Source organism: Phalacrocorax aristotelis, chromosome 16 (assembly GCF_949628215.1).
Source record: "Phalacrocorax aristotelis chromosome 16, bGulAri2.1, whole genome shotgun sequence".
Taxonomy (NCBI): Eukaryota; Metazoa; Chordata; class Aves; order Suliformes; family Phalacrocoracidae; genus Phalacrocorax; species Phalacrocorax aristotelis.
Window position 1 is genome coordinate 3,314,190 of NC_134291.1, and position 19,014 is coordinate 3,333,203.

The 19,014-nt window shown below is 52.4% G+C and overlaps 1 protein-coding gene across 1 annotated transcript in view; it reads left to right on the top strand.

Moving 5' to 3' along the window:
- The first annotated feature begins 5,060 nt into the window (after nucleotides 1-5,060).
- The window catches only part of TEKT3 (tektin 3), a 60,807-nt gene continuing 46,853 nt past the window's right edge, over nucleotides 5,061-19,014 (top strand). Inside the window, exon 1 of the mRNA XM_075111350.1 lies at nucleotides 5,061-5,151. The gene's annotated coding sequence lies outside the window, so the exon portion shown is untranslated. The remainder of the gene's footprint in view (nucleotides 5,152-19,014) is intronic.

Genomic DNA, 19,014 nt, shown 5'->3' on the forward strand with positions numbered 1-19,014 from the left:
AAAACTTAGCACGTGCTTTAATGTTCTGGTTAATAAGAAAAACTGTGTTAGCTGCATGAGGTTACTTTGGTGTGTCTGTCTGTGAGCACAGCCTCCCTTGTTTGCCTGTGGAAGCGCCTGGCTTTGGTGCTGCTTTTTTGGGTGCAGCTAGAAAGAAATTTGGACCTCTGACTGCTGATGTCTCGAAGCTCAGAAGCGTGATTTGGATTTAAAGTTGGCCACGTGTCCCCATTCTCACAGGCATCATAGTTCTTGTCGGTGACTTCTGTGCTACAGTTCTGGTATTGCCCACTTTCATTCAGTGTCTGAAAAGGATCATTGTTTGAGGGAGAGGTCTTTTTCAGCTCCAGCCTCTGCAGGGTGCTGCTCTGGTATGCAAACAACCCGAGTTTGGTTAAAGAGCCTGGTCAGACTGAGCAGGCTGGGGGCTCGTGCCGCAGAGCCAGCGGGACATGACTTGAGTGGGTCCGTGGCTCTGGTCTGGCTGCTGCAGGTCCAGCAAAGCTGGACAGAGGTGGCCACTTCTTGTGTGCAAAGGAAGACTTTTGATTTGATTTTTGGACTGAATGTATTTGCAGATGCCAGGATGTGCCTCAGAAACGCTGCTTCTCTGTGGTGCTTGTAGGTGAAGGTGGTGAGTCCTTGTATGGCCATGGGAAAGGTATGAGAAACTGCCCTTCTCTGTCATCCTGTGTTCTGGTGTTGAACTATGGCAGCTGCCACCCACACCCAAGCCCAGAGAGGGCTCTTGACTTTCACACTCGGTCACAGGTTGACCCAGAGGGTCTGGAGGACAGCGTGCAGTGAATTCCCTCCGCGGTAACTTGAAGGATATAGAAAATAGCTGCAGCGGTGGCCCTATGTATGTGGTATGTGGGCACTCAGGGGCAGGGTCTTTGTGCTGGGGAGAAGACTGGAAACAGACCTCTGGATCTTAAATTCCCAGATGCTGGTAAAGCTTAGGAGGATTTCCAAAGATTAGGACTGGAGTACCCCTGTGAAGTGGCCTGGCTGACCCTCCAGAGCAGGTTGGAGAGGTTTTAACGTTGAAGGGTTTGTAAAGGCGATAAATTTCTAGGAAGAATAGTCACAGACTCACAGAATGGCAGGGGCTGGCAGGGCCCTCGGGAGCTCACCCCATCCCACCCCTGCTGGAGCAGGCACCCCCAGAGCAGGGGGCACAGGGCCGCGTCCAGGCGGGGGGTGAATGTCTCCAGGGAAGGGACCCCACAGCCTCCCTGGGCAGCCTGTGCCCCTGCTCTGGCACCCGCACAGGGAAGGGGTTTGTCCTCATGTTCAGGGGGAGCTTCCCGTGTTCCAGCTTGTGCCCATCACCCCTTGGCCTGGCGTTGGGCACCACTGAAAAGTCTGAGTCACAGGTATAAAATCAGCATCTTTGTAAAGCACGTACTGTATATACATGTCTTGAACCTAAGGCTGTCCTCAGATAAACTCCACTTGACATTAAGATGAAAGTCTGGCCAGGTATGAAGTTGGGAAACTGCAATCTGATCTGAAGCTGCATTTGCCTTGCAAGCCCTAACAGGTTAACCCTACCTGTTGTAGGGGGCGGCAGGGCTTTACTCGCCTGGAATAGATGGCGTGCTGCTTGGCCCCCATCCTACAGGCAGCTGGCTGCTCGGCACGGAGACCCTCGTGCTGCATAGCTGGTCGCAGGCTGCTGCCGCCTGCCAGGTGGGTGGGCGCTGCTGGAGGGTTGCCCATTGCTCAGGAGAGTTAAGTCAGTCTCCTGAATTATTCTGTTCGGATACTGTTCCGTTGATGACAGATTAAAAAAAAAATAATAATTTTGATCAATGCTGCTTTTGTGGATGGGGCTTTCAAAAATGCTCACTCCCACTGAAGTCAATGGGGGATTTCTGGGTTGGATGAGTTTTATTTCAGGAGGAAAAAGTTAAGCTAACACAGGGTATTTTTACAGTCCTGTTCTAGGTATTACATCCTTCAAGGCCCTCTTTTGAAAGCTGCCAGGTGGGAGATTTTTTCTTGATCTTATATTCCAGGGCTGGCACTTTCAGCAAAGGCGCATGAAGTTCAACAGTGCAAAACTGAATTTTTCAGAAATGTCCGTGTGCTGCGCGGGCCTGGCTCTCATTCCGGTGCTCTCAGCTCTCCCAAAGGAAAGGCAATACTAAGCTGGCTTTATAGTTGCAGCTGGGCAGGTGAGGTGCCCCGATGGCCTTGGTCTCATAATTGTTGTTTTTAGCCATTTTCTGATCTTGCTACTTCAGCCAGGTTCTGTCTTTGTATTTGGCTGCTTATCCTAGGGAAGGGAATAAGTGAGTTCAGGCACGTACCGAGTTTGAGACCCAAAAACAGCACAGGATGGGATGTGGATGGAGACCCTCACACACCTTGGTCGCTGCTTCTCACAGTGCACGTTCTGCCAAGGATGGACAGCAAGAGCAGATGGTGAGGAGCACGAGGCGGGAGCAGAGGTGGGAGTGTCTGGTTTTGGTGGGGGGCAGGCCTGGCACTCGTGGCTGCGGGGAGCAGCCGGGCTGGTGGCTGTACTTTCCATGAGGAACCGTGATTTCCAGTGGTTAGTCTGGAGGTGGCCATGCAGCTGGGCTGATGGCTTGTGACAACGGAGCGGGAAGACGCGTGCTTTGTCTCGGCCGCATCGGGTGGTGCGTGGCAGGCCAGACCTGACGCTGAGCTGGTCTCTGCTCTCGGGGTACGCTGTGTTAGGGACAGATTTGTTACTGGAAACCACAGTCTGGAGGGCATGTGAAAATCCCACTCTGGTGCTCCTTGATGCGTGCCGCTGAGATCCCGAGCTGGCGTCAGGGTGGGAGAGGAGTGGGTTGGAGGACTTGCTATTGGAGCCGTTTGTGAGCAGATATCGCTGTGTGGACGGCTTCAGATAAACCCTCGGCAGGGTTTGCAGAGGTAAGGGCAGGCAGTAATCCTGTCACGGCAGTGGGAGGGAAGTAGACCCCGTTCTGCTCTGGAAAGCCTTCACCAGGACGATCCTGGAGACAGGTTTCGCTAGCACGTGCTTATGAAGCAAGGGAGCCGATAAGGCTAGAGGATTCCCAGGGGGGTTGCAGAGCCTTTTCTCCCTGGGCTCTGAAATCACTCCCAGGCCAGTAGCCAAGCACAAGCTGTAAATAACAAATGGTGGCTGATGATGCCATCTCATTTTGCTCTGAGATGTTGTCAGCTCCAGGCTTTCCCTTGGCATCTTCTCTCCAGTGCTTTGCATTCCCATCTTCAGCTCCCGGTGCTGTCGTGGTGTCCGGCTGTCACGTTGTTGGTATGAACTTGGTGTGAAGGAATCACTTCTGTGGTGGCCTCCACAGGGACGTAATGCAGGAAAAGCTGACGGATCCAGGCTCTGTGGTCAGGGTGGTGTTTGTGTCTTCTCTCCCTGGGGCTTCCCTGGTCATTGCTGGTTTGGGAAGGGCTAGAGATAAGGTCAGAGGAGAAATGTCTGGGATTTGCATCAGCCTCTGTCTCAGTGCTCCAACATGGACAGCTTCAAAGGCAGCTCTTGTGGCCGTACCTGAGGTTTTTTGCACCCAAGCACCCAGAGCTACACAGGAAAATTCAGCTAGAGGGTATCCAAACTTTATCCTGTCAACAAACGTTCCCACCTCATCAAATATCCAAACTGGGGTTGCTGTCCATCACATGGCTTTTTTTTTTCCCCTCACCATTTAGGAAATTCTAACCCCTTTTATTACCCTGTGAGCTGATGCTGTAGCAATTAAGCAACACAGCTGAGCCCAAGGCCCTTCTGAAACCCCAGCCTACGTGAATATCACATAAGCAGCAGTATTTATCCAGGATCAAAATAATACTGTGCAAACACTGAAATATTAGGCGACACTCCTAGCGCATGCCTGTGTCCTCCTGCCCTGAACCCGCGAGCTTTAGCTAGCCTCTTCACACCAGAAATGCTTTGGGCTGGGACCATCTGGCTCGGTGCAGCAAAGGTAAATGTTCCAATGAAAACACCAGGCGTGCAAGGGAGAGGAGCGGGCTGGGGCCGTGTCTCAGCACAGTAACCCTTCTCCTTCCCGATTCCACCGCCTTGTTGTACTCGTTCCTTGCCTTCTCACTGCGCGTTGCAAATCAATTTGCACAATCAGTTGCGCAATTGTTTGGGCGAGGGACTCGCCTGGATCTTTTCGTTTACTCTGCAAAACATGCGGCACGTTTTCCGCATACAGGCATGAAACGAACGGCTCACCATCTCCCGGCGGCATGGTCCTCGCTCATGTTAAGCTCGCGTATGCTTTGCTGGGAGCTGGTGCTGCCGCTTTGGCCGCGGCCCTCGCTGTCACCTTCCCCGACCCCCCTGGCACCCATCTCGCAGTTGTTTGGGTCCGGCCTGGGAACGGACGGCGAGGTTTCGCTGCGCCTCTGGGGCGCATGCCGTTCTTTCCACGGGCTTTGTTACTGCTGGATTAAATCTACAGCTCAGCCCCGTGTGGTGGCTGGGTGCCCGGGTTTCACTCAGTGTGTTTATTCGTTTTACAAAGACCTGAGCTACAGCCTATGAAAGTGGGGAAAAGGGCTGCAGATCAGCTCTCTTTGTGCCTCATTAGTGTTTTTCGGTGCCTGATCTTGCTGTTTTATCCCCTGGGCCGCAGCCCTTTAGCCTGCACGTACGCGTGGTGGCTGTCGTGCCGCTGAGCCCCGCGCGGTCGCTGCTCAGAGCAGCTCCCGCCGAGCCGCTTCCTTCTGCTGAGGCCGGGGGTGCCACGCTGCCCACCCCGGCTGCTGGGGGACGGGCTCAGCCAGAATTCCCTAGTCATCAGGAACACTTGGAAAACAGTTGAATTGTCCTTTAACAGTTTGTTTTTTTTTTTAACCCTCTTGGAGTGGTTTTTGCTGCGCATTAGCCTGGCGAGCTAAATTGTAAAACAGTTCGGTAACAGGGGTTAAAAACTCCAAATCGTGAGTCAGAACAGGCGTTCGAAGAGACATGGACTATCTCAGCTTGTCAAAATAAACACTGTGTTTAAGCACAGAGCATGCCGCTGTCTGAAAGCTCGTGATTTAAAACAAGAAGCTTTTTCTTTTGGTTTGACTTTCCCGGGATCGTAAAGCCGAGCGGGTACGGCGTAGGTATGGAACGGCCTGACTCTACAGCAACGCGATCGCAGTGAAGCTTTTTTGGTATGGAAACTTTTTTTTTTTCCCCCCTCCTTTCTGAAAACATGTCGGGCTGTTTCTATTTATAAACTTCGGGAAGAGCCTGGGCTGGCTGTTGGCCGATCGTCCCCCTCCGCTGCTGCCCTGCCGCCAGGCCAGCGCTTCACGGGCTCGTCCTGGCTGCGCCTGCTGACGTCTCCCTCCCAGCGAGCACGGCCGGCTGTTTCTAGAGAGCACGGTTCACGCAGGGGAAGCGAGCAAAGCCCTGACGCCCGCCCTCGGGATGGGATGAAACCCAGTTATTGCGAGCGGGCGTTAGCCGGAGCGCCGAGGGGCCGGGCAGGGGGAGCGCGGGGAAGGCAGAGCTCCGCACCCGCCGCGCTCCTGCAGCGCGAGCAGCACCACGGCTTACGTAAAAGCAAATTCCTGATGCTTTGCATGCCCGGAGCCCGTCTGGCACCAGCCGCAGTGTGGACGGTGGCTGTGGGGCAGGTCCCTGGGCTTGAGAGCCTGTGGGATGCGGCTCGGTGCAGAAGCCGCTGCAAATACACTTTTCCTCCCCCCTCCTGTCCCTGCAACTTTAGGAGAAGATAATCTGAAGCAGCGTGTTTCTTTAAATGCTCTCATTTCTCTAAAACTCAAAGTCGGAGCTCTAAGCTTTTTGTTTTTAATTTCCACCAGGAGCTCGTGGTGGGACGTCGGGAGAAATACATGCGGCTCTGTCCCTGCACGTCCCCATCTCTGAACTCGCAGAGTTGGCACGCTTCTCTGATGAGGGCCCTGGGTATCGCAGCTGAATGGGAGAGCCCTAACAAACCCCGGCGTGTTTTTGTTCTGGGTGTTTCCCTGCTACGCATCAGAGCTTAGTCACAAAGAACTGACCCTCGGCAGGGCAGGGGAGGAGAAAAGAGGCAGAATTATTCCCAGTCTGAAAAAGAAAATAGTGCACAATGAGAGGTAAGGACTAGGCTTTCCACCTACACCTGGCTGATTTAGGAACAGGGAGGTGTTTGTGATGTGGGCAGGCTTGTAAATCCCACCTGAAGCAGCTTGGCTGAGCCTGGGGAGGGGTGACCAAGGGCTGCTGTGCCCTCCAGGGACATCTGGTGAACAGGGCTATGGAGGTGACAAGTATTTATTGGCATCTACTTTGTCACGTGTGAAATGGTTCATAAAGTATCTCAGGAATAAGATTTAGCATAATTTGATGGGACAGGCTTTCTACATCTGTAAACTAATTAGCCCTGCTCTTTAATAGGACCACGTTCCTTCTCTGCTGCCCTCCACAGCAGCCACTTCTTGTCCTTGTCCTGAGGGCAACTGCGTCACCCCACCTCCTCTCCTTAGGACTGCTGTGTCCACCATGCACAGGGGACTCTCAAACTCTAAATATGGATGCCTGGTTGCAGGATGGTTGCTCTGTCTCCGTTCTTCCTTCCCTTCTTGCCTGCAGGCTGCCATTCAGAGCTTGCTGCAGACCAGATTTAAATATGCCGCAGCATGAAAGTTTGTCCCTTTGACAGCGAAGGGCCTTTAGGGGGGAGCCTCCATCAGCAGGGCTGTCCTACCATCTTGTCCTAGCTGTTCATGCTAAGCAAGATTGTGTTTTACTACTTCGACTATCTAGTCATAGTTACGTTAACTGTTATACAAGGCAAAGGTAGTGAAAAGCAAAATGCCTGAGCCAGAAAACTCTGCTTTTATGCTAGATAACTCTTAAAGGACTAATGACATCTAAGTGAAAACCAGCTGTTTTTATTGAAAAGCCTTGTATCTAAACCTAACACTAATTCTTCCCACGATCTGTTTGAATGCATCTTCCTTTTCTGCATGACTTTTTTCTTGAAATTTCTGCCTTGAAGTTTCCCTTGGACAGACATCTTCCCAAGTAGGTTCAGTCTAACCCCTCCAGCCATTTCTACCAACCTTGTGGCTTTGTTTGAGGTGCAAGACAGACTTGAGCGAGGAATGGGTTTTGAGTGGAATGATGAGACTGGAAAGATCTTCAGTGCGAACTTGTCCTGCTGTGTGCTATCTTGGCCATTGGTCAGTGCTGCAGAAATGAGAAATGCTGATTTCAGCCCCTGGCCCTGTTCCCCCTCTCCATGTGATATGGACCTTCTGCAGCTCCTCCTTGGTCAGTGCAATCACATCCTGTGCTCAAGTATAGAAATAAAGGCACAAAGGCTAGAAATGATGGACATAATCTGTATTTCTTGCATGGGTTATTTGAATCTTGATGTGGAGTAGCTTCCTGGCATGGCACTGCTGTCCCTTAGTGCTGCCTGGCCCCCCATGGCCATAGCAAAGCCGTCACTGGTCCCAGCCATGGCCTTTGGCTCCAAAGAGCATCCTTGGTGTCTCCAACGGCATCCATCTTTCTTAACCCTTCCCAGAGAGGGAAGAAGCCAGGGGGTAACCGGCTGCCCTCTCATGGTGTCTGTTTCTTGGGTTCCAGAGCACGCCCTGCCCTCGGCCACCATTGGTCTGCCCGGCCACCTCACCGGGTGCCACCGCCCGCGGCCTGCCTACACCACTCACACGGCCCCCGTGGTCAAGATGCTCGTTGAGCAGGGTGAGCGGAGAAAGGCTGCATCCAACCGCCCAGCAGAGCCAGAGCCAGACAGCGAGCCTCAAGAAGCTGCTTTTGAGGAGGAAACCCAAGTGCTGTCAAAGCTGAGCAGAGGTAGCAGCACCCCCAGGACTGGGAAGGACTCTGAAGGAATGTCCGTGGCTGAGAGCAGCTCGCCATCGCCAAGTGTTTGCAATAGGGTTATTTTCGCAAGAAAACCTCCCTTACGTGTCCTACCATGTAGTTCCCTGGCACGTTCCAGCAAGAAGAAATGATCTGTCTGCAGCTAGAAGCAAAGCAAAGCAAAAGATGCTCTCAAGTGTTTTCCAGAGTGCATTAAACTACAAATGCTACAGCATTTAACTTGTTGACTCTTTTCCTAAAAGCCCCCTTTGAATGAAAGCAGACAAGCACAAAAGGTGTTCTGTTTTGTCCTTATCTGCTCTCAGGTCTGGGGAAAACCATAACCTCTTCCTAGTGAACGTGCTTCACAGGCATCGCTAGCTGTTTGCTGCTTTGCTTCTTGCGAATGCCCCACCGAGGGAGCAGCGCAGAGGCACGGTGTGGAGATGCGGGTGCCTGCACGCCCGCGCAGCCCGGCACACGCACCGGGCCCAGTCCTCGGCTCTCCTGCGTCTTGCGACCCCGCTGGCATCGGTGCTGAGCGCCAGCAGCCGTCGCAGGGATCTGGCTGAGGGCGATGGCCTCCGGGGACTCTCTGTGCCTCTGCGACTACTCGAGATGTTGGGTGACTGGAGGAAAAGTGCACCGAGAATCAGCGTCCCCTCTCCTTGAAGCCCCGTGTTGCTGAAGGAGCGTGGGCGGGCAGGGAAAGGAGTTCACAAGCAGATGCTCACTGTACTTTTATGCCTTTCCCCCCGGCCTGTCTGTCCGTAGGGTGTGAGGTCTGTTCAAGTGGCATTTACTGGACTCTGTGTACGGAGATATATATATAGAATCATAGAACCACAGAGTGGTTTGTGTTGTGAGGGACCTTTAGAGCCTGTCCAGTCCAACCCCCTGCAGCGAGCAGGGACATCCCCAACTCGATCAGGTCGCTCAGAGCCCCGTCCAGCCTGGCCCTGGATGTCTCTAGGGCTGGGGCATCGACCACCTCGCTGGGCAACCTGGGCCAGGGTTTCACCAACATCATCATAACAATTTTTTTCCTTATATCCAGTCTATACCCTTATATCCAGCATATATCTATGCATGTGACACTTCCATGCGCACAAGTCAACTGAAAGCAGTGCAGCACCAAAGCTGAACAGTCAGCTGGTGGATGAGCTGCTACTCCTTTCTCACTTTTACAGAAGCTAAGGTCACAATTGTTGAGGGAGATACAATTTTTTTTTTTCTTTTCTTCTTTGCAAGTCCTTATGTGACACTGGAAAGCATATACTTAGGGTCTCCAGCTGCTGGTGCATGCCAGCTCAGACCCTAGGTGCTGAGGAATATTGCCAGGTTTTATTAAAACCATTTGCAAAGGCATCACCTTGTTCTTTGGCTACAGAGGTAGAATCCAGCTTTCTAGGACCGCCTTCCTTCATCCAGACCTTCCAACTGGTGCAGTGGAGCCTGCAGGCGCCTCTGACAGCGTGTCCGTCTGTACAGAAGGTCCATCCTGTGCATTGAGCAAGGCAGCGTGCCAACTGGGCAAAATGCTGAGCGACTGCTCATTTAAGGGCTCCCCCAGCCTGCCTGCCTGAGAGGTGGCTCCTCCATCACGGGCGCTGGCATGGAGAGCATCTGCAAGGGAGCAGGAGGCTCTGGAGAGGTGGGTCGGAGGGTGCCCAGTTTAGCCGGGTGTGCTGGTACCGGCAGCATGCTCACCTGCCGGCAGGGCGCTGCTGGGGGCGACACGTTTCTCTGGGGTTTCTAACTCTGGCAAATACAGCTGGGAGGTTTTTCTTTTGTCATGAAGACGGGAGATCACCTTCCTGTGGGGGTCATCTCCTCTAAGTTCAGATTCTACTTCTGCAGGGACTGAACTGGTGTTAGATCATTTCAACATTTAATTCATTTGTATTACCCTGTGTTTACCTCATGATGGTGGGAAAAAAATAATTTTTTTTCCATCAAAATTAAATTTGCTTGAGGAAGCCATTTGCCCTGGGAGACTTTGCTGAAGTTATAAACAACTTATATCAGGAGTATTTGCTGCTGTGTCCAGTGCGCTGTTCCCAACTGCTGCTGTCAGCTCATGGGATTTTGGCCGAGACGGGGCCAGCGCCACTTGTCAGCTGAATGCTTTGGGAAACAGTATTGGGCCTCTGCAGGAAAAAAAAAAAAAACAAACACATGGAAAGAATTAGAAAATGCAACAAAAAAGAGGAATTAACGCTTTCTATGGATGTATAAATAAGTTTGTACCCTGCCCTATTTTGAGTCGCGGGTTACTCGCGTCCCTCGTGCCTGCGAACGCACAGCCGCGGCACGTCACGAGCCCCGTGTTTAGCAGCGTGTCTCGCCTGCCAACCCGCAGCTTTGGTCACGAGCCACGGAACTGGGAAGAAATAAATAAGCCTTAGTTTCCAGATCTTCCCTCGGACTTTTCTGTTTGTTGTTGAGGGATCCTGGAAAAGGGAGGCGGTGATGTCATGTCCTTGCTTCCCTCCCTTGCTGACGCAGTGACTACAGAAATAGTTGGGACCCCCACTGGGGCTGAGTGTTTCCTGACGGTGGCTGGGGGGGCACCGTCCTCCTGCACCCCCCTTGGCATCCAGCCTCCTGTGCGGGGGGCTGCGGGGGCCACCATCCATAGGGGGAGTTGATATTTAATAGCCTCGATGTAGGTGGTTGACATTAGGATGGCGTCGCGTGGAAGCAAGTGGAAGAGGTGTCAGATGTGCTGCGAACCACTGTTCAAAGCTTCTCGGGGCTACTGGTTTGCTCTGCAATCGCGTTCCCAGCGAAGGGGCAGGGTAAGGCACTGATTTCTCTCTAGGTCCGCTGTAGGCTAGCTCTGCCTGTGCCAGAGGATGCTGAAGCAGGCGTGAATTGTATGTGCTTGCACAGCCTGGGGATGGTGAGAAGGAAAACACCCACCTACTTCTGGCTGCGCAGGCCTTTACCAGGGCTGGGCTCTTGTTCATACCTCTGTGTTAAACCATTTTCGCTATTACACCTCCTCCCTTGGGGAATGGCCTTCTCTTTCTGCAAGTGAAAGACCGGAGTTATTTATAGGTGGTTCTGCGGTGAGAAATGCTATAGGAAAAGGTTGAAATCATCCCTAGAGGGCCAGAAACGGTAGCTGAGGTGACGGAGAGAACATTTTTGTTTTTCTTTTGTATGTGCAAGTATTTGCATGTGTGCTCAAACGCGTTAAAGCGTTCAGTGTGGGAAGGTGTCCCAGGGCATCCTTGCAACAGCGTCTTTCCAGGGGGGGAACCCTGTCCCACGGTCAGGTCGAGGACTGGCGGAGGCGTTGTGGGCTGCTCTTTGCTCTCCTGTTTTCCTCACTAGATACATGAGCTGTTCTGGCTTTTTTTTTGGTCTCAGTTTCTCTCTCTCTGCAGTGGGGACGGTAATATGTAGTGGGATTGAGTTGTGCATTGGAGTTCAGGTGAGTTAAAGGTGCCTTGAAAATGTTCTGGCAGTACAGCTTTCTGTGGCAAAATGGCCAGAGGTGTAAATATTTCAAGGAATTCAATGATTTTATTAAAAATGGTTGAAAGCACATCATGTGTTGAAGTGCTGCTTCTCCATAACGAATTAGCCTAAAATGGAAACAGGCAAAACCAAGTGCTGTAAAAAGCACTTATAGGAAAAAAAGAGGGGGGGATGACCCAAAAGAAAAGAAAACAAAAAAAAACCCCAGCCAAAGAACCCCCAAGCATGCTGGCATTTGGAATTCTTAAAATGTGTTTTTCAGTAACTCCATTTTATGGGAAATATTGACTTTTCTGTTGTTGTCACTGAGGACAAAAGGGACATCTCCAGAGCTGCAAATTCACAGAACGGTAATTCTATGGTTCAGCTTGTACTGCCCACTGGCATCAATAAAATACTTCAAGGGCCCTGTTGGGCTCCAGCTGCCATCCACCGCTACGACTGCGGAGCCCCAAGGCGCGGCGCCGGCGAGCCCAGGGCTGCCGTGGAGAGGGTGTAGGTGGCACTGGGGGTACCGCGAGGGCTCCTCGCGTTGGTGAGCTCTCTTCTCCAGACATGCATCTGGCGAGGCTGAAACCCAGAAAGCAGTGGTGTCCTGGGCCCTGCCCTTGGTCCGTGGCCTGGCGCCGGAGAGCCGGGTAGGAAGAAGCCTGCTGCGTGGCGCAGGCGCAGCGGCGGGGATCCCTGCCCACGTGCAGAGTGCTAGAGCAGGGCAGCGGCGTAACGTCGGATGTGGCACAGGGAACATCGGCGGTCTGAGGATGGGAGGAGACGTAGGGTGTCTCTTGCTGCGGTGGGGTGGAATTGACCCCCCTGCTTTTGTCAGCAGATGTAGCAGCACCTACTTCGTTATTATAACGTACGACTGGGGGCCTAGAGCTAATTGCAGCTCTAAATGACTTTTATTATGCTGTGGTTGCTCGTTGCCTGCTGCATTGAAACCAGATGGTCAGGTCATTAAATAGATATAAGCCAGGTGCTGACTGCCTTATTTAAGCAAAATATGAACTGATTTCCTGCAGGAGTGAGTGTGCTCATATATATGCCAGCACCCAAGAGCGGGACGAGAAGGCTGGCGAGAATGGTGGCCATTGTGGCCTGGGGACCCGTGGTGAGGCTTTTAGTGTTGCTTTGGGACTCAGCTGATGGATTGACTGGGTGCAAAGCTGCTGAGGGCCCGGGGGTAGCTGCTGTGCTCCAGAGCTGTTCCCCTGGCTGTGTGACAAGAGTGTTGCTATAGGTTTAGAAAAGCGTCTCTGGATGAGCCACCTGCCTTGCTGAAAGGCCAGCGTGGCACAAAGGTGACAAACCCTCAGCAGCATGTGATGCTGATTCTGGGAGGATACTGTGGTCTAGTCCCTAGATGAGGCCTGTGGGGTGTCTCTGTGCCTCTAGCCCAGTATTTTAACCTCAGAAGCAGAGCTTTTTGTTGGAGAATTTATCACCGGGAACCTTTCATCTGAGTGCTTTATCACTACCTGCTCTACCAGCAGGTAGAAATTAGAGTTGGCCATGAACAGAGCTGGGAGTTGCCCAGCTAACACCAAGGTGTTCCCGAAACAGTGTTTCTCAACAATTTTGTGTCTGCATTCACCACTTGACTCATCTGTCATCCCGCAGCAGCCTGTGCCAGCACAGCTCCAGGCGGGGAAGTGCTTGCTGCTGTTACCCTCCGCAAGTGCTCATGGTTGAGCCCTGGGGGGACTGAGCTGCTGCCAGCAACTGCACTTAGTAGTTCCTGGCTTGTGCCAAGCGCTGCCAGCAGTGCTCGACCTGTCTTCGCCATCCTGCGCAGGTCGAGGGGGGATGCTGCAGCCACCAAGGTGATGAAGCTGCCGGTGCCCGCTCCTCTCCAATCTTTTTGCAGCTCTTCGTGAAGCCTGTGGCAAGCGCCACGGGTGTCACAGCCTGCTCCAAACTGCCTTATTCTCTCAGAGATGTGGATTTTTTTTTCCCTTAGAGGCAGCTTGGGGTGGCTTTTGTGGGGTTATATGAAACTGAGGGGGAGATTGGAGAGAACTACTTGCTATTTGGCTGGCAACGTTGCACCTGGGTACCTGGAAGCCTCTTGCAGTAGTATCAGACCTCAGGTGAGCCTAGGGCAAAGCCGTGACAGCCTGGACTCGGGCTTTGCTCAGTCATGCTTATTGGAATCAAAGAGCAGTGGAAAACCTGCCATTTTCATGCAAGAATTCCCCCTCCCTAAGCGCTGCTCTGTCTGTTCTCCCAGGCTACAAAGATGCTTTTTTTTTTTCCTTTCCCCAGCATTTATGCTGGGTGCAGTTGTGCTGCTCGGGGTCTCGGGAATGACTCTGTCTCAGTAGGAGCTTGGTATGATGTCAATGTTTCAAGTGGGTGAAGCAGAGGAGGCAAAAATAGACATTTAGACATTTTTCCAGTTATGCGTTTTTGAAAAGGAATATTTATAGCTTGGTGCATAAACACAAGCTCTCTTTGTGAATCCACTACCAACTGCAACGCAGTGCTCAGCCAGCACATTACCCCCCGGACCCTCACGCTGTCAGGCTCAGGACTGATCTAGGCAGCTTTGGCCCCCTCGCAGCAGGCAGCCTCCGTCTCCCCATTCCACAACGCAGCGCTGGAACCGTTTTCCAGTCTAGGCATGAAGCACCTGCGAGGACCTCGGGGTGCCAGGGGCCTGGCTCCCTTGCAGCAAGCTGTCCTGGCTCATCTCCAGAGTGTGTGTGCCGCACACGGGAGTCTGAGCCGCAATTTGGTGATGAACTCTGAAAGCATAACGAGGCCTGTGATCGGGATCATTTCATCAGGTCATTCATGGGTGGGTGCCGAAGGTTCAAATCACTGCATTTCACTTTACCTCTGTTTCCCCTTCTATGGGATTTGGATAATGGCCTTTAACACACAGTTTAAAGTGCTTTCAGACTTTTTCACAGCAATGCTACCAGAACCACCTCTCAGGGTCTGATCTTCCTTGCAAGGAGTTTTGGGTCTCGGTTCACGTCACGTGGTGTTAAAGCTTGCTAAGTACTATTTTCTCCACTATTTCAGCAAGAATGGAAGGTCACATGTATGTGGCAGCTGGAGAGGTGTTCAGAGTCCGGTGCTGGCTCTTCAAAAACTGTATTTTTCAAGAAGGCTGTCCTGCTGCCACTCTGCAAGAAGTGCTGGCTATTTTTGGCAACGCTCCTCATTGCGCTCTGCAGTCTGAACCGCAGAGAGATGGTGCCCTGAAGGGCTTCATCGTGTGTTCCTCGCCAGAGTGGCTGGGGTTTACTTGTTGGCATCTGTGGACCTGTTGTGATACTTTGAGTAGCAGCTTGGTGGAAGATAACACTGACTTCTGTGGGAGTAAAACCCCCAGGTCTTTGTGATATGAAAAAGATGCGTGGGCAGAAAGGTGGGGTTCGTAATACCTAGATGCTCTGGGAGTCTCTGCAGGTGGATGGTATTCAGTGCCTTGCAGGATCAGGCTCCTACGGTCCGGGGGGAGGTTTAACTTTTCCACCTTAGAGCCTTAAAGGCAGGAAAAATAACCCTGATGAGCAACAGGCTGAAAGCTTGGCACGCTCTGTCGCGCTCTCCATGGCACACAGCTCCGAGGGTGTGCCTCCGAAACATTGCCAGAGATCTTGATCTCGCCTCAAACCTTTTCATCAGTCCTTGGTCCCATCTCTGGCCTGCTCGCCAAGCTGCTTGAGTGGAACAATAAACCCCATTCCTATGGCTTGTCTCACACTGCCTAGTTATGTGCCAGCTCATCAGGTTCCCCACGCGGTGCCCGCGGGCTTGTTGCAAGCTCTGCGGTGGGCGCTGCCTTCCTCGCTCGTGCATCCCTGCCCCAGCAGCGAGCGCCTCTGCTGCATCAGCAATGGCATTTTCATTCCTCCCCTGCAAGTCTGCAAAGGTTTAGTACACCAGCCCTCTTTGGATCTCCCAAACTGCTCAGGCCTGAGTCCTCCATCAAGCTGTAAGCTCTGCGTGCAGGGAGACTGTCTGGGTGGGTCACAGATGTTTATTTGCAGTCCGTGGGTGCCAAGGGGTAGCTTGGAAATGCAGTTCCGCTCCCAAAACCCGTCTGCTCTGGTGAAACCAACACTTCTATGGGGATTTTGCTGCATTCCTGCTTGTATTCAGGTTCAAAGCTCATCTGGATATTGTAGCTTGGATGGGGATCATGCGAAGGAGAGCCCAGACACTGTAATTCCAGTCTTTCCACGCTGATCATTCCTCCGTTTCTTCTCTCCCCCTGGTCTCCCTATCTCCATCTTTCAGCCAAGCTGCTTGTTAATGCAGCAAGGGCAGAAGCAAAGCTTAAAGGCTGGAGGAGATTTCCCTGGCTCAGATGTAAGGGTGAATCTCTACACCTCGTTCTCCCAAAACTCTGAGGGTAGCCACTTTAGTCCCTGTCTTCAGTGGGTGGCATCTGCTTCTTCGAGTCCAACCTTGCTCCTGCAATGGGAACTCTGGGTGTGTAATTTGGGTTGAACATGGGATTTTTCCACTTTTCTTGTAACGGAAATTTCTTACTAGTGAAATGAAACTGTTAGATGCTTTTTTTGAAGTTTTCTTAATGCACAGTAGATGCTTTCTTAGAGGTGTTACAGCTTCTTGTTAGAAATCTGAAAACCACAAACTGATTTTGGTTTGGTTTTGACCACAGATTTTCAGTTTTTAAATAGATAAATATTTTTTATCGGGGAAGAACTCTCCCCAAGGAGCCTGGGGGAGGAGAGCTAGACTTTCCTCTAGATCTTTAGCTGTCTGGTGTGAGACCCTGCATTACCCATTTAGGAAGAAAAGCATTGAAAGTAAGTAACGCTGCCTCTAGAAAATGCAGATCATCTGTTGAGCCGAAGGAGCACAGGCTGTGAGCCTGTTCCAGAACGGCAGTCCTTGCTCAGGGGAAAGCTCCCCCTCCAGTACTATTGCCTTTTTTTTTCTTTTTTAATTAAATAGTGATGATGAGGGTAATGTGTGAGCAGGTTCAGCTGAAGATTTGTGGCAAGCCTTGTTTGGAGGAGTGCACATATGGCTGTCCAGGGCAGAGCTGCAGAAGGGTCTGCCTGCCCCACAGCCCTCTCCTTTACAGCAGATGTAACACTTGCTCTGCTGGAGCAGGGGAGATGGGTTCTGCTCTCGTGGCAAAGCTAGGGATGAAGAGGCTGGTTTGGTACAACGCAGTAGCATCCTCCGAGATGGGGTGTGCTGGTGGGACCAGTCCCTTGCTCCCTGCAGTGTGCAGCAGTGGGGAGCTGCTGCAGTGGGGCCGGAGCTTAAACCACTGATGGGTTTTGGAGCTTAAAAACACCAGTGGGGAGAGGGAGGAGGCCATCAGGTCACTCAGTCCTTGTCTGCAGAGGTGGGACCAGCTGCCCTCCTTGGGAACTGCAGCCCCTCCTCTCCCCATCCACCTCTACGCTCTCTGCTTGACTGCACTGACTGCATGGCTGGGGCTAGTGGGGGCTGCACGTGCATGAAGAAGAGTGGTGGCAGATATATTTCAGCCCATGGTCCTCTCCATATATGACAGATTACTCTTTACCGTCATCAGGAGCCAGAATCAGTCCTGTTGCTCTCCAAACACATCTCCCTAAATGCCAGTGAGATACCAAAGCTGTGACAGAGGATGGCACAAAAGGCAGCAGCTGAGAAGTGTCTTTTGATTTGCAGTCAGGGTTGATAATTCTTGCAGGACTCCTACTCTGGGCAGGGGGAATGGTTGTGCCTGGACCTCACACGAGGACCCGCCAGCCTCTTGGTAGGGTGTATGGAAGGTCACTCTGCTGAAGCTCTTCTGTGGTCAAAAGATTCCCCCCTTGCCGCTGGCATCCTGGGCTCCCTTTGAGCAGCCTCAGTAAGTAGATGGCATTCCAGCCACGCACAGAAATTGTCGCTGAAGGCGGCCAGGAGACTAGGGACTTCGTCAAATAAGTCTGCCATTGCATCTTACACTTGGTGCTGCAGAGTCGAAAAGAGCTCATCATACATTACTTCTGTGCAAGATGCTTTGTCCCTTCGTGGCCTTCCCCTAAGGCTTCTCCTTGTTTGTTTGAATATGTCAAACATCCAAATGTTTATGAAATGCTTTTAAAAAGAGCAAATGGTGATCTTGCCTGCAAAATTCAACCGGGGTAGCAAGACATCCAGGTCCTTCTTAGAAGCTGCTGCCTGAAGGCGTGCCAGGGGGTTTAAAGGCAACAAACCCTGCCACTCTCAATCTACAGCCCTGTCCTGCGAGCTCAGTAAATTCATCAAAACATGGTATAAACTCTGCTGGGGAGCTGCCAGCCCCGTGTAGGTGGCTGCGGTAGCAGAGCTTCTGTGCACCGGGGTCTCTGCATCCGCACGCCAAGGCGAAGCGTGTGGGTCCGCGCTGCTGCCGGCACCCTCGGGCAGCAGCAACCGCTGCTAGCAATGACCCGGACTGAGACTTTCTTCCCTTAAAGGGGTCGTACCTGAATTTAGGGTGCTTTATAGCAGAGTGACAGCCAAGGCAAGCCCTGCTCTGATGCTCACCATGTCACTCTCTGTTTTCCTTCCAGCTATGCACAGATCCATCAGCATATTTCCTGGAAGATGCTGTAGCAATTAAATTGCCATTGATCTCTCTGAGCTGGAAGCAGGCTCTGCTATTAGCTGAGGCTGTTAGCAGGGCCATGGGGAGCTCAGCATGTTAGAGCTGAAAAATATGCTCGGGGAACAGAAACTCTCTGTGGCTGCCCCAGCCGGTCTGGGCTGCTGGCCAGACTCCTTCGGGTGGATTAATGGCAAAGTACAATGATGATAACGAGAGCTATCCTTTCCAATGGAGAGCTAATCCACAGTGAGCGGGGCTCTAGACTTGCTGATTCACTCTCTAATGGATAAACAGGGATGCTTTGCACACACTCCAGTGTCGAGATGGAGCAGGGTGCGTAGGGAAAGGTGCTGCTGCGAAAAGCCGGGCAGTGTGTGGTGGGGCTAGGTGGCCGTGTGTCAGCACTGCCACTAGAAGCTCTCCTCCCTGAAGGATCTGACAGTGTAACGATGCAGAAATGATAGGGTGAGCGTCATATACCTGGATGATGTAGGAGTTAGAGGAGGCTTGTTGTAATGCTGGCCTTGAAACCAGATAACAGCAGTTGTGGTGTTTTGCCTGCCTGCACAATGCTGTGATTGGAAATCATAGAATCACAGAATGCCCTGAGCTGGGAGGGACCCACAAGGACCATCGAGTCCAGCTCCCGTCCCTGCACAGCACACCCCACATTCACACCATGTCTCTGAGGGCCTCATCCAAGGGCTTCTGGAACATCGCCAGGCTGGTGCCGTGATGCCTCCCTGGGGAGCCTGTGCCAGGGCTCCACCACTCTCTGGGGGAAGGACCTTCTCCTAATGCCCAGCCTAACCCTCCCCTGGCACATCTCCCTGCCGTTCCCTCGGGCCCTGGCGTTGGTCACCAGAGAGCAGAGACCAGCCCTGCCCCTCCTCCTCCCCTCGGGAGGGAGCTGCAGAGCGCCATGAGGGCTGCCCTCGGCCCCCTCTGCTCCAGCTGAACAACCCAAGGGACTCCAGCCGCTCCTTGTACGGTTTCCCCTCTAAACCCTTCCCCAACTCCGGCCTCCTCGGGAGGGTGGCACTTCTCTCAAAGTGCCATCCACTTGGGAAGCGGGAGCGAGCAGGGGTCTCGGCGCTCCCTGGGGAGCAGAGGTTATTGCTTGCTTTGACCGTTATGGGAAAGG